The 12029-nt window shown below is 36.6% G+C and overlaps 1 protein-coding gene across 20 annotated transcripts in view; it reads left to right on the top strand.

Moving 5' to 3' along the window:
- The window catches only part of LOC129574234 (neuronal calcium sensor 2), a 94528-nt gene that overhangs the window by 33869 nt on the left and 48630 nt on the right, over window positions 1-12029 (top strand). For 4 of the 20 annotated variants that reach the window (XM_055455925.1, XM_055455922.1, XM_055455924.1 and 1 more), the window contains exon 2: window positions 1243-1804. The exons of 15 other annotated variants lie outside the window; for them this stretch is intronic. The gene's annotated coding sequence lies outside the window, so the exon portion shown is untranslated. Of the gene's footprint in view, window positions 1-21; window positions 39-1242; window positions 1805-12029 lie in introns of those variants that run through there. One more of the 20 variants, XM_055455926.1, reaches the window with a different exon arrangement.

Raw genomic sequence — 12029 nt, forward strand, 5'->3', positions numbered from 1 at the left:
CAAAACAAATTCAAATGGCAACGGATTTATGTAAAATAGTGTGAAAGAATTGAAAGCGAAGCACGAAGAGAACGAGATAGGTTAATTTTGGTTCGGGGCTGCTTGTTTGTGACACTCTTGATTCCCAAGTCTCAGTTGCAGTTGATAATGAAACTGCACTTGATAACGAAACGCTAGTGAAGCAGAAAGAATGAAAGGAGAAAAGAAACAAAGAAAAGGAATAGAGGAACGGAGAATGAGCGAATTACGCATAAAAAATGGATTTTAAATGGGGAAAATCGTAGAAACTGACGGAACTACGTTTGCGGGAAACAAATTATAAATCGGTCGACGATTTTTTTCTTTCTTGTCGTTGAAAATGAGAAACGGCTGAACCAAAATCCATTATGCATACACAAACACGACAGGAATAATCGACCTGTTTCATTTCATTCAATATTCAAACTCGACGCCACAGGACGCTTGTATTCACTAAGAAAATTATTACGATTTATTGTTTCTTTTCTTCAGGAGTTTATTTTTCGCCGTTTTTATACACAAGAATGAGAGAGAAAAAAAACTATATCAGGCTATGCGCTTATGTCTTCATTGCCTTCAGTTTGTTTATTCGCTGCTAGTGCTGTGCCATTCATTTGTACCGAATTCGGAAATTGCTGATACGGCCAATGTGTTTGTGATTATTTCATGCACGCTAACAATATTTCGTCATATTTTCTCCTACTAATGAAAATGAAAGCCTATACACATAATATGGCTTTGTTTTCTTGTCGGCCTTTACTTGTAATTTAATAAATGTTCGAATATGTGTTTATGCTATGCATTCTGTCCGCTTTTGGCATTCGATTTATTTCGGCTTCAGTTTTTGGTTTTATTTTGCTCCCTTCATCGACTATTCGGTGGTGCTTTTCGCGTTTCATTCACCAGTCGCCAACAGTGCGTCTAAGTTGAATTCGATTGATTTGTCAATATAACGCACAATACGTACAAAATATTGCTAGGATATGCTGCATAGAAACACTGCTACACAAAAGGGCATACAGCTCAACGCTGAGACCAAGCGAACAGGCGAGCAAGCGAGCAAACGAGCAAACAAGCGAGCCAACGAACGAGACGTTAACGTACAAAATAAGCACGCAATAAAATCTAAATAAACTGATCATTTGTGTGCTTGTACATGGTGAATGGTTCGAATTATTAAAAAAAAAAACGAAAACGAAATTGTACATTCATTTCCAACTACAGATACACAATTCAATTTTCGGTTGTCAATAATAAAAACACATCCATAAAACCGAACGGGAATTTCTTTGGAATCGAACGCAGAGGCAATATACCAATCTAAAGCCGAAACCAGACGATTTTGTGGTGTAAAAAGTGAGCTTTTGTGTGTACTTATACCAGAGCGCGCATTTCAATATTTGTTCGAAAACAAAATAAACGATAAAATTAATTTTGAGAAGCGAAACCACATCGTAAAAACAAACGCGTCACATCTTTTAGCGAGTGAAGTAGAGAAGAAAAGAGAGAGAGAGAGAGAAGGAATATAAAAAAGAAGAAGAGAGAGATTATTATTATAGATATACACCAAAACCAAGCGAAGTGGCGGTTATAAATTGACACATATACATACAAGCACACAACCTCAAAAACAGGCGAGCATAACGGATACCAAACGAAAATACAAAATTATCATCACAAAAGTGAATTGTCGCTCGCATCAACACTGAAATTATATACGGATAACACAGCTCCTTAGCTAAACAACAACAACAACAAAAAACGAATACGACGAAAACAATATCACGTAAGTTTTTTTCTTCTTCTTTTTTTGGTCTCGTTTTTTCCGCTTGCTTCAATTTTTCGCCATTGCCAATGGAGGAAAAAGAGGAAAAGAAAAAGAGATAGATATAGAGCAAACTTCATCATTTCCCACATGCGAAAAGCAAAATAAATAAACTTGATGTAACGTTCGTCAAGTGAAATACGCCTCCGCACTGACACTTATTTTATTTTGTAAAGTTCTGTGAACTTCATACCGAGAGTATGGCGGAGAGAGAAACTTTTGGGAAAATCTTTTGACTTAGCGAAAACTTCATCGAAAACTTTTCTTTTTGTTAGTTTATATACATACAAATTCACTTCGTTGTCATCATCATCGAATCCTTGCTAGTTTCCAAATAGAATTTTCTTTTTCTCACATTGGATTCAAGACAGAGTACGATAGTAATCAGCTAATTTGTTCAACACGGACCGGATAAAGATGCCCATTACACTATCAAAAGAATTTGGCACTTTTGTGTTGGTAATATCGTGAAATGCATATTTTCAATTGTATCGAGACCAATCAAAGTACCAATAATAATATGTCAGCGTGCATCTTAAATCATAACGTATATATATATCAATGTAATATATTGAATGAAAGACGATGAATACATTTCTTTGATGAAAATCTGTCTATTTTGAATGGATTTCATTTAAAAGAATCTTCAAATTAAATTCACCAATCAATGACGAACTCCGAAACGAAAGAAAATACACTCAAGATAAATCGAAATCAATATTCCTTCCCTTTCAAACTTTATTCGCACGTCATCAAACGACCTATGCAGGTTTCGGTTTCTTTTTTGTACAATTAAAATCGACGCAGTTCGTGGGAATAGTTCAGAAGCGAAGTCAAAATTCTTATCTTTCTCTTTTTTCAACGACAACAATCCAACGGGTTTCACTCATTGACCTAAAAAAGAATGTACACATACACTTTATTGCTTACATGAATTCCGCGAATGATTGCAAGTGAGGCATTCGTGTGTAGGTGGAGAAGAATGTGCACAATTGACAATGATGGTGACATATAAGGAGCGCGCGATGAGCTTAAGGAAAAGAAGAAGAAGAATAGCAAAAAAATGAAGGAATCAGCCACACAAACAAATATCGCACAGGCGACAGAGTCAGTAACAGTAAAAGCAACAGCAACAGCAATGCCATACACCAAATACAGACCGGGACAATCAGATGGATCGGGTGAGAGAATGCGAGTCTGAAAAAGTGAGAGATAGATATAGAGAGAGAGAGAAAAAAAACCATCAAATACAATAATGATAATAATGATAATAATAATAACGTATTAGAAGTCGATGGCATGGATAATAAGCAAAGTGGAAAAAAAACTTGCGATAGATTGAAATGTAGAGAAGAATAATAATACAGAAGAAGAAAAAGAAGCAGAAGAAGAAGTAGCAGTAACAGAATAGGAATAAAGTGCCAGTGGAGCATACATACATATTATGTATGTATATATATACATATATATATATATGTGTGTGTGTGTTTTATCCACCTTACCATTATAACGTGTACAGTGTACGACAATATACCCACATCGCAATTTGTTCAATCTCTATGTGGCATGTGATGGCTTATGTGGAAATGCAAGAAGGTGATTCGTGTCAAAGGAGAAAGCGTTACAAAATCGGAGCAAAAATGGAATGAGGATACGTAAACTACGTGATCTTTGGTTGGCACAAATGAACAAATAAAAAAGATAAAGAAAGAATGAAGAATAAAAAAATCCATTTAGACATAAACAAATAGAATCATCCGCACGAGTCATGTGAAGACATCACAGCGTATCGCATCGCATCGCATCGCATCGTATCGTATCACATTGCTCGCTTGATTTTCTCTATCTCTTTTCCACCCATCTACCTACCTTTTTTTCTAATTCTATGTGTGAATATGAGTTTATATTTTGTTTCTTCTTTTTTCTCTATTGGATGCTGTTGCTGAGTATGGATGCTTTTCGATTCAGTGCATATTATCTATGCAGAGAAATTGATCATATTTACACATGATTCCGTTTCCCAACCAATAATCTGGTTCGGTGTGATTTTCCATGATGTTGTATGTGTGCACTGTGAATGTGGTTCTTGCATAAAATAAATGAAAAAAAGAGTTAAATATTCCCGATGTTAGTGCGTCGCTCTGTTCAGTTCAAAATTATTTTCCGAATGCGACGATTTCCTATCAACGGTTATCATGATAACGGAATCACTTTCTATTCAAGGCTACAAGAATATCGGAAGAATGAGAGAGAAAAAAAAACGGTACGGAAAGAGCCCAAAATTCATATATGTACAGAGCATGTTGACTGAAATAGCATCATCACCACAATTTGTGATCCAAATGCTGATCCACGATTATAATTGAAAACCTTTTGTGAGCTCGTATGTGTAGGGTTTTTGTCTCATTCATAGCTTAAAGCAAGGATAAAAGAAAGAGCCATTTTTTGCGAATGCAGAAAAACTCGCATCTCCTTAAAATCGCTTGAGCAAGGAAGAGACGCTTAATAATAGACGCGACTGTACCTCATGCCCGACACATTCTTCCACTTTCACTTCCACGCTGTGGCTTCATCTTTAAATTCCCATACAAGCGATTTGAATTGCTTATGGTCTCTTTAGTTTTATATTTATGCAATGCATATTTTTATCCTCTTTGTCATATTATTTGTTTATTTGTTTTGTTTTTCTTCGAAGACTCTTCATTTTTCGACAATGCATACAAAAGGGAGAGCACAGCGAACAGTAAATTATAATACAAAGAACAAACGTTGTACAAAAAGAAGAAAAAAAATAACATTCAGCCGTCAACAATTCGAATACGCGCACGCATACACTGCATTTGGATGTAACGAAAGAATAAAAGAACGAAGCTTCGCTAAGCTCCGCTCTTCTTGGCTTTGTACATTTTCGCAGTTTCTTGCCAAAAAAAATGAAATTCTTCAGAACTGGTATATTTTCAATAATTTTATTACTATAAAATAGCGAGTCACATTAATCTAGAAAATGTGTCATTTGGAATCTTAAAAAAGATACAAGATCAATAGCTCTACAACTCATGTGATGTTAAAAAGCTCACAGGTTTACCAACTGGTAGCAAAAGAAAGAGGTAGGACACTCTCCGTCACAGAGAGAGAGAAAGAGGCATTTTCTCGAGTGATAGCTTTACACAGCAAAAGAGAAAATATGAACGTCAGTCAAACAACACTACGATGATAAAATGATCTAAGTACCTTAAGAAAATATGCAAATGACAATGAACCATCAAATGATAAAAATAAAGACGAAATAAGCCAGAACAATGACTTGATACTGAAAAGGAGAAAAGAACCAATGTAAAAAGAGCAACGTTACCAAAAAGGCACATTATATGCTTAGTGTCTCACCGACCCAATGGTTACTTGGTGCATTGGACAGCTCCTATTCGTTGCAACTCTTTGCAATGCATGATTTTTCGTCCAAGAAATCAAATGAACTTGCACCAATTCCATCTCGTTGGGGATGATTGAATTTAGAAAATTTAATTCGTATATACATTTCCGCTTTCTTTCTGAAAAACGATGAAAACTTCGAATGCGAAAGCACCTCGCAGTGAAGTCGTTTGAGGCAACAGATAGTTGAATCTCAATCAAAAGGTGTATTTATACTTGGCCTTTTTATTCTGGGTATAGAAACGACATATTTTATCGCTCATCACCTAGAATGTTTGCCGTTGCCCCCTTTTTCTATGAAATACATACGTCACACACATATAAACACGTATTATTCCATTTGCATTGAGTGGGAGCAGGAAAATCGAAAAGAAACTTCTCGAAAAATGAAAAGAAAAAGGCTCGTTGAAATATTCCCTATATAGAAATAAAACAGCTTACGTGAATACATCAACCAGATGTTTTTTCAGTTGGAATGACAAATTTCCGAATCATCATCATCAGCGGCCCAACGACAACAAATGTGACTCGCTAGGGGCCTCACGCCAATTTCCATATTCAAAATATGAACAAATAATATGAATTTGTTTATGTTTCAACATATTAACACTATGATTGTTCTTGGGGCACCCAGGGCCCCCAGCGAACTTTAAAGTTGAATAAAAGTACTAAACAGAATATAAACCAACCGGAGTTAAGTCTCATTGTATAGATTGAACATTTCTCTACACGAATGAAAAAAAAACATATACATATGTGTGAGTATGTGTAAAATACAGCCTGCCGCAAAACATGTTACGCTGTTGTTCTTGGGGGACTCCAGGGCCCCATGGCTATTTTATATTATAACTGGACTATAATAAGAGATATCGACTTGGTGTCTGTAGCAGTGTTGTAGACTAGTTTATGTACTACAACTTCGCCATAGACATCAAGTCGATATCTCTTATCAGTTACGCGAAAAGCCGCGAAAACGTGAAAAACGCGAATTCATAGTTTCTCATTTTTCAAGGAACTGATAAGAGATAACGAGATGGTGTCTATGGCAAAGTTGTAGCTCTGGTCGAGTACTACAACTTAACTATGACACCGAGTCGTTATCTATTATCAGTTACGCGAAAAAATGATAAGAAAAAAATCGCGTTTTTCACGGTTTTCTGCGGTTTCTCGCGTATTCCGCAAAACTGATAAGAGATAGAGAAATAGTGTCTATGGCAAAGTTGTAGTTCTGGTCAAGTACTACAACTTCACTACAAACACCAAGTCGTTATCTTTTATCAGTTACGCGAAAAAATGATAAGAAAAAATTCGCGTTTTTCACGGTTTTCGCGGCTTTTCACGTAACTGATAAGAGATAACGACTTGATGCTGAAGCGAAGTTGTAGTACTTAAGCTGCTTTACAAGTTTGGTATAGACACCATCTCGTTATCTCTTATCAGTTTCGCGGAATATTCGAAAAACCGCAGAAAACCGTGAAAAACGCGAATGTTTTCTTATCATTTTTTCGCGTAACTGATACGAGATAACGACTTAAGGTCTGTGGCAAATTATAGTCCTCAACCAGAGCTACAACTTTGCTCCAGACACCATCTGGTTATCTCTTATCAGTTTCGTGAAAAATGATAAGGAAAAAACGCGTTTTTCGCGGTTTTCTGCGGTTTCTCGCGTATTCCGCGAAACTGATAAAAGATAACGACTTGGTATCTTCGACAAAGTTGTAGAGCAGCTTGAGTACTACAACTTTACCATAGACATCAAGTCATTATCTCTTATCAGTTACGCGAAAAAACGCAAAAAACGCGAGTTCTTGATAATCATTTTTCGCGAAACTGATAAGAGATAACGACTTGGTGTCTGTGGCAAAGTTGTAGTACTCGACCTGCTCTACATTTCTGTCGAAGAGGCAAGTCTCTTACTTCTTATCGGCTTCACTAAAACGAGGTGGGAAAATTTCGCGATTTTCGCGTTTTTTCGCGTTTTTCGCGGAACTGATAAGAGATAAGCAATATTTGTTGCAACAAAATTATAGCAAACCTCGAGTATTACAACTTTGCTTCAGACACTAATTTGTTATCTCTTATGACAGTCCAGATTTCATATGAAGTATCTTGGGGGCCCTGGAGTCCCCCAAGAACAGTAATATGTTGCAAATATGAAGAACAGTCATAGTGTTAAACAGATATGTATGCATAATTTAAATTTTGCTCAATTTTGTTCAATAAACCGACTCACAGCAGAACCACGTCTAATCTGTTGACGTCATTATCGCTTCAAAAATTCTGGAAGTAGGCCTTGGTGCATCCTCAGGATTGTTTAAATCCGATCCTGGTTCTGGAAGTGGATCCTCAGGATGGACCAGGGCATTGTCAAACCCAGTCTAATCCATCCCGAAGATCCACCAAAACCCACTTCCAGAACATTTTGTTCAAGGTGAATATGAACAATAACAACGCATTCGGGCGATAATACAAATAGATTTTGCTGAATAAAATTTGGTGTGAAGCCCCTAGGTGACTCGTTTACCGAGTCACACAGCGTCACAGCACGTCACAATATTTGTGCTAGTTCAATTCATTTCAATGGTTTGCACAAAGTGAAATTTCCACAAATGTAGCCGAAATAAGACGAGCGACAAGTCACATGAAGAGAACCAAGGGGAATATTAAAACTCCAATGAAAATTTCTAATTTTTTTTTTCCCACAATTATAAAGACTACACATTTTGCATTGGAGATATTTAAATTGCCCATCGCATTTTGTCATCATAAATTTGGCTTTAACGTATTCCTTCAAGAATCGCGAGCAGACGTGTCATCGTATCGATTTGAGTTATCTTTGATTCGTAGACTGAGAGTTTCAGTAAGATTCCCCTAGCAGTGAACCATCGAGTAACACACGGTCTCAAGATATAGCATTGTTACTTCGAGATAGAATTCGTGTTAGCAGATTGAACGGACCCATTTGGCAGTGTACAAAAATGTAACTCGTTTCATGTACGATAACGCCATTGATTTTGATTGCGCGCGCTACAAATGGGTTCACACAAGTAAATTCTCTCTCGATTGAAGAGAGTGTTTCAATTTCTTTGCCGAGTAAAAGTGGAAGAATGAGAGTGGGGGCTGGACACCAGCGATACTGAACAATGGATACGTAAAAAATGACAGGGTGTAGGCTAATCGCTAATAAAGTTGAACAAACGAACGTGTGTGCTTAAATGTGATCGTGCTTGCTTGAGCATTCGCCAAATGAAATTCGACGAAAAAAATAAGAATGATAAATTTTTCGTGCTTTCCCATGCAATTTCATTCAATCTCTTCGACTTCCTATCTGCTCTTGCTGTTTGTTTTTTTTCCCCTACATATCAGCAAAATGAGGTTTTCCCTAGGCGAATATACTTGTATACCATTTTTTTTCGCCTAATCTCACACTCATTCGCTTTCCATCTTTATCTTTCTCTCGCCATCCCGCTTCTGTGCGTCACTGTCAACAGAAGAATATGGATGCCCATAATATTTTTATTCATTGAATCAGCATATTGCAGCATATTTTGTTCTCGCTTCCCCTTTTTCGTAACAAATTTTTTTTCTTTCCATTCGCCCATAACACAAAGACAAAGAAAACATTTCCTTTGCTACCTCAAATGCTAATAGCCATCCGGACAAAGATAGGTTGCAATGTAATTTGCCTGAGTATGGCTCGTGTTTCACCCTGCCTCACCACTCAATACAACGCCTTGATTTGTTTTGCTTTGCTTTGCTTTCGCTAGTCTGCTCTCGCTTCACTATTTGTCTTTCACATTTGCTCGACAACTCAGTTGGCGACATTTCGTTTGAATAAAATGATAAGTTTTACGTGCGATGGATGCCATGCCATTCAAAAAGAAGATATTTATTATTAGTTGATACTCATTCGTTGGAGTTGGCCGCTCTTCAAATTTGCTTCTCGAAAATGGCTTGATTGTAAAAGAAGTTTAAACGGCGCGTCTGTGAAAACATGAAAACAGATCTGACGGATGAACAGAATAATAGAACGAGGACACGCGCATAACGTATCTTCTGCTTTCTTTTGCTGTGCAAGAGTCATAAAGTGAAAAACCGGAGAAGAAAAGGTATAAAAAAAGCCCGATGTAATCGATCGAATGTTTGGGACATGCACATCGCAACTTGCGTCTTTACAATTACAGCACATGGAAATGATATATTTTTCCTGCTATTTAGCAAAAACAGCGTATTTCCTGACAGTTCCCTCTCTATCGCTCTCTTCTCGTTCGCTTTCTTCGTTTTATTTTCGTCGAACGTTCTCGTTCTGAGCCTCCCGCCATTGTTCTATATCGACAAAAATGAAGATGGTTTTCGTAAGCGCCATCATCGCTACGTGGATAATAACCATGATTATAATTCGTTGTATATATACATTTTCATACTGTGTGAATTGACTATCCAAAAAATATGCTTCGTGAAATAAAAGAAAGAATGAAATACATATACAGTTTTCAGTTATTCGATAAGCGGTCGAATCATTTTTTATTCAACTTCATTGAGATTTACTTCACTCTTGTTTATTCCACTCTTATTCTCTGTCATTTACTTGCGGATGGTCACTCGTGTTTGGTGCCCGCTTACGTAGCGAATTTTTTTTTCGCTCGTTCTGAATTCGTTGTTGATACCGATTTTTCTTCTCTTGCGCTTTTGTTGCTCCAATTTATTTGCCTGATGATGTTTCGTCTGCTTTTTTCCCTTCTTTTGTCAGACCCATTTCAAACAAATATCACCGCTTCTCTCTGTATATATGTTGTGCGACCGCGCATTCGCTCGTTATTTTTTCTTCTCAATTTATCTCTCACTTTTCGTTTTGATTTTCGCTAAAGCAATCCAAGCCTTGTTTGAACTTTCGCAACTATGTTTCAGATGAAAACGTTTGACTCCTTGTCCAATTCATTTTTCTTCTGAACCGTTTAAAATACTGTTCACGTCTGCGATTGAAACGATGCTCATTTTCCCCCTTCTTCGTTTCTCTGTCTTTCTCTCTGTCTCCTTTCCTCTTGTGGGCAACAATTGATGTGACTTTGTGATGAAATCGAAATAAAACAATGTGTAAAATAGATGTGAAATACGTACGTTTTTGTTCAAATTTATGGAGCTTTATTTGTTTTGCGTTTCAATTTTTAATGATGCTCCAAATTTTACTGGTTTTTCCTCTGTTTTCTGGTTTGTTTTTCGCTGCGCTCATATTTTTCATTTGCCAATCCAAACCAAATAGAAAAACAAAAACGAAACCAAACGAAACGAAACGAAACGATATCATGAAAAAGAAAATGGAAATGCTCATATTTTTCCCAATGTAATTCATGCATCATTCCTTTTTTTTCTGCTGTTGTTGCTGCTTTTACAGCTTACTGCTTATGATGTTTCTCTCTTTGCATAATTTTCCACATAACGTTGCCCAAGTTTCTGTATAAATCGCTCTGTAATATCGTTTCTGCCAGTCGTTCAATTCATCCATTTGCCTTTTATTCCAATGCACACACTTGAAAATGTAAAATTACATTAGTCTACTCTTGGCAGCCAAATATCCGATTGCTCTGCTCTCTATCATTTTTATTTATATACTTATTTATAGTTTCAGTATTTTCCTCATCTTGGCATTTTTCTTCTTTTTCACATTGCTTTCATCTTGAGTTTGTGAATTTTTGACTGGTCGTTTTTTCAATTGATTGTACTGTGTTTTCTCTATATTTTATCGCTTTTTATATTCTCGCCGAATATCAAAGTACGAGAAGAGCAACGGCTTGTCTGGGGAACAAACAATTTATGTGTGTGCTAAAACAACCAAACAATTCACAACCAACTGACTCATATTGTTTTCTCGAACTCAATTTTATGGTGAATCAATACTTGAACGATGAGCGTACGCACATAAAAATTCCTTTTCATTCTTGTCTGTTCTCCCTCCCTCCCTCTCTCTCTCTCTCTCTCTCTCTCGGATTGTTGGATATGTTTTTTGTTATCTAGTGGATCGAACCGTTTCAAATATTAATGCATGGGATATCATAAAATAAACGATTCTATATAGACCGATCGGTTTTTCATCTGAAATAAACGAAGAATAAGTCGCATAAAATCCGATATTTTCCGGTGACCAACTTTCTTTTTCTTGGGGTCATCTCTTTATCATGTTATGTCCACCGATAGCCTACAACAACAACAACAACTACTACTACTACTGACAGCCAAAAAGAGCAAAATTGTGATTTCCCGTTCAATTAATTGAATCATTCACGATGAAAATGTAAACTGGCGAGTGGGAATCATGGCTTTGAAAGTCGATTGGATATATCGTTTATTTTTATCGCTTGTGATGCGTGAACCACATGTATAAATATCTAACAACATCACATTGCGAACATATCAAATGCTGCATCAATAGTACAGATAGAGAGAAAACCGATATAAATTGTTTGGTCTATCAAACTATCTCATTTAGAATTTGAAGCATCAAATATAGCAAATCCATCAATTCTGTTCTGTGCACATTGCTGGACTTTCATTTATATTTTTGCGTGTTTGCACATCAATTCATTAAAGAGTTTCAATAAACTACTTGGAACAAATTTTCTGTTAAATTATGGTGCATGGTGCCAAAGTACAATATCATCACTATACATTTGCAATCATAAATAGTTAACCATAGGCAGTAGGAATTTTCTAGGGTGCCGAATAGGGGTGCGCGAGTGTATCTGTGAGAAGTGAATTTCTA

The sequence above is a fragment of the Sitodiplosis mosellana genome, unplaced genomic scaffold, assembly GCF_009176505.1.
Source record: "Sitodiplosis mosellana isolate CC-2019 unplaced genomic scaffold, AAFC_SMos_1.0 Smas_scaffold_6150, whole genome shotgun sequence".
In the NCBI taxonomy this organism is placed as follows: Eukaryota; Metazoa; Arthropoda; class Insecta; order Diptera; family Cecidomyiidae; genus Sitodiplosis; species Sitodiplosis mosellana.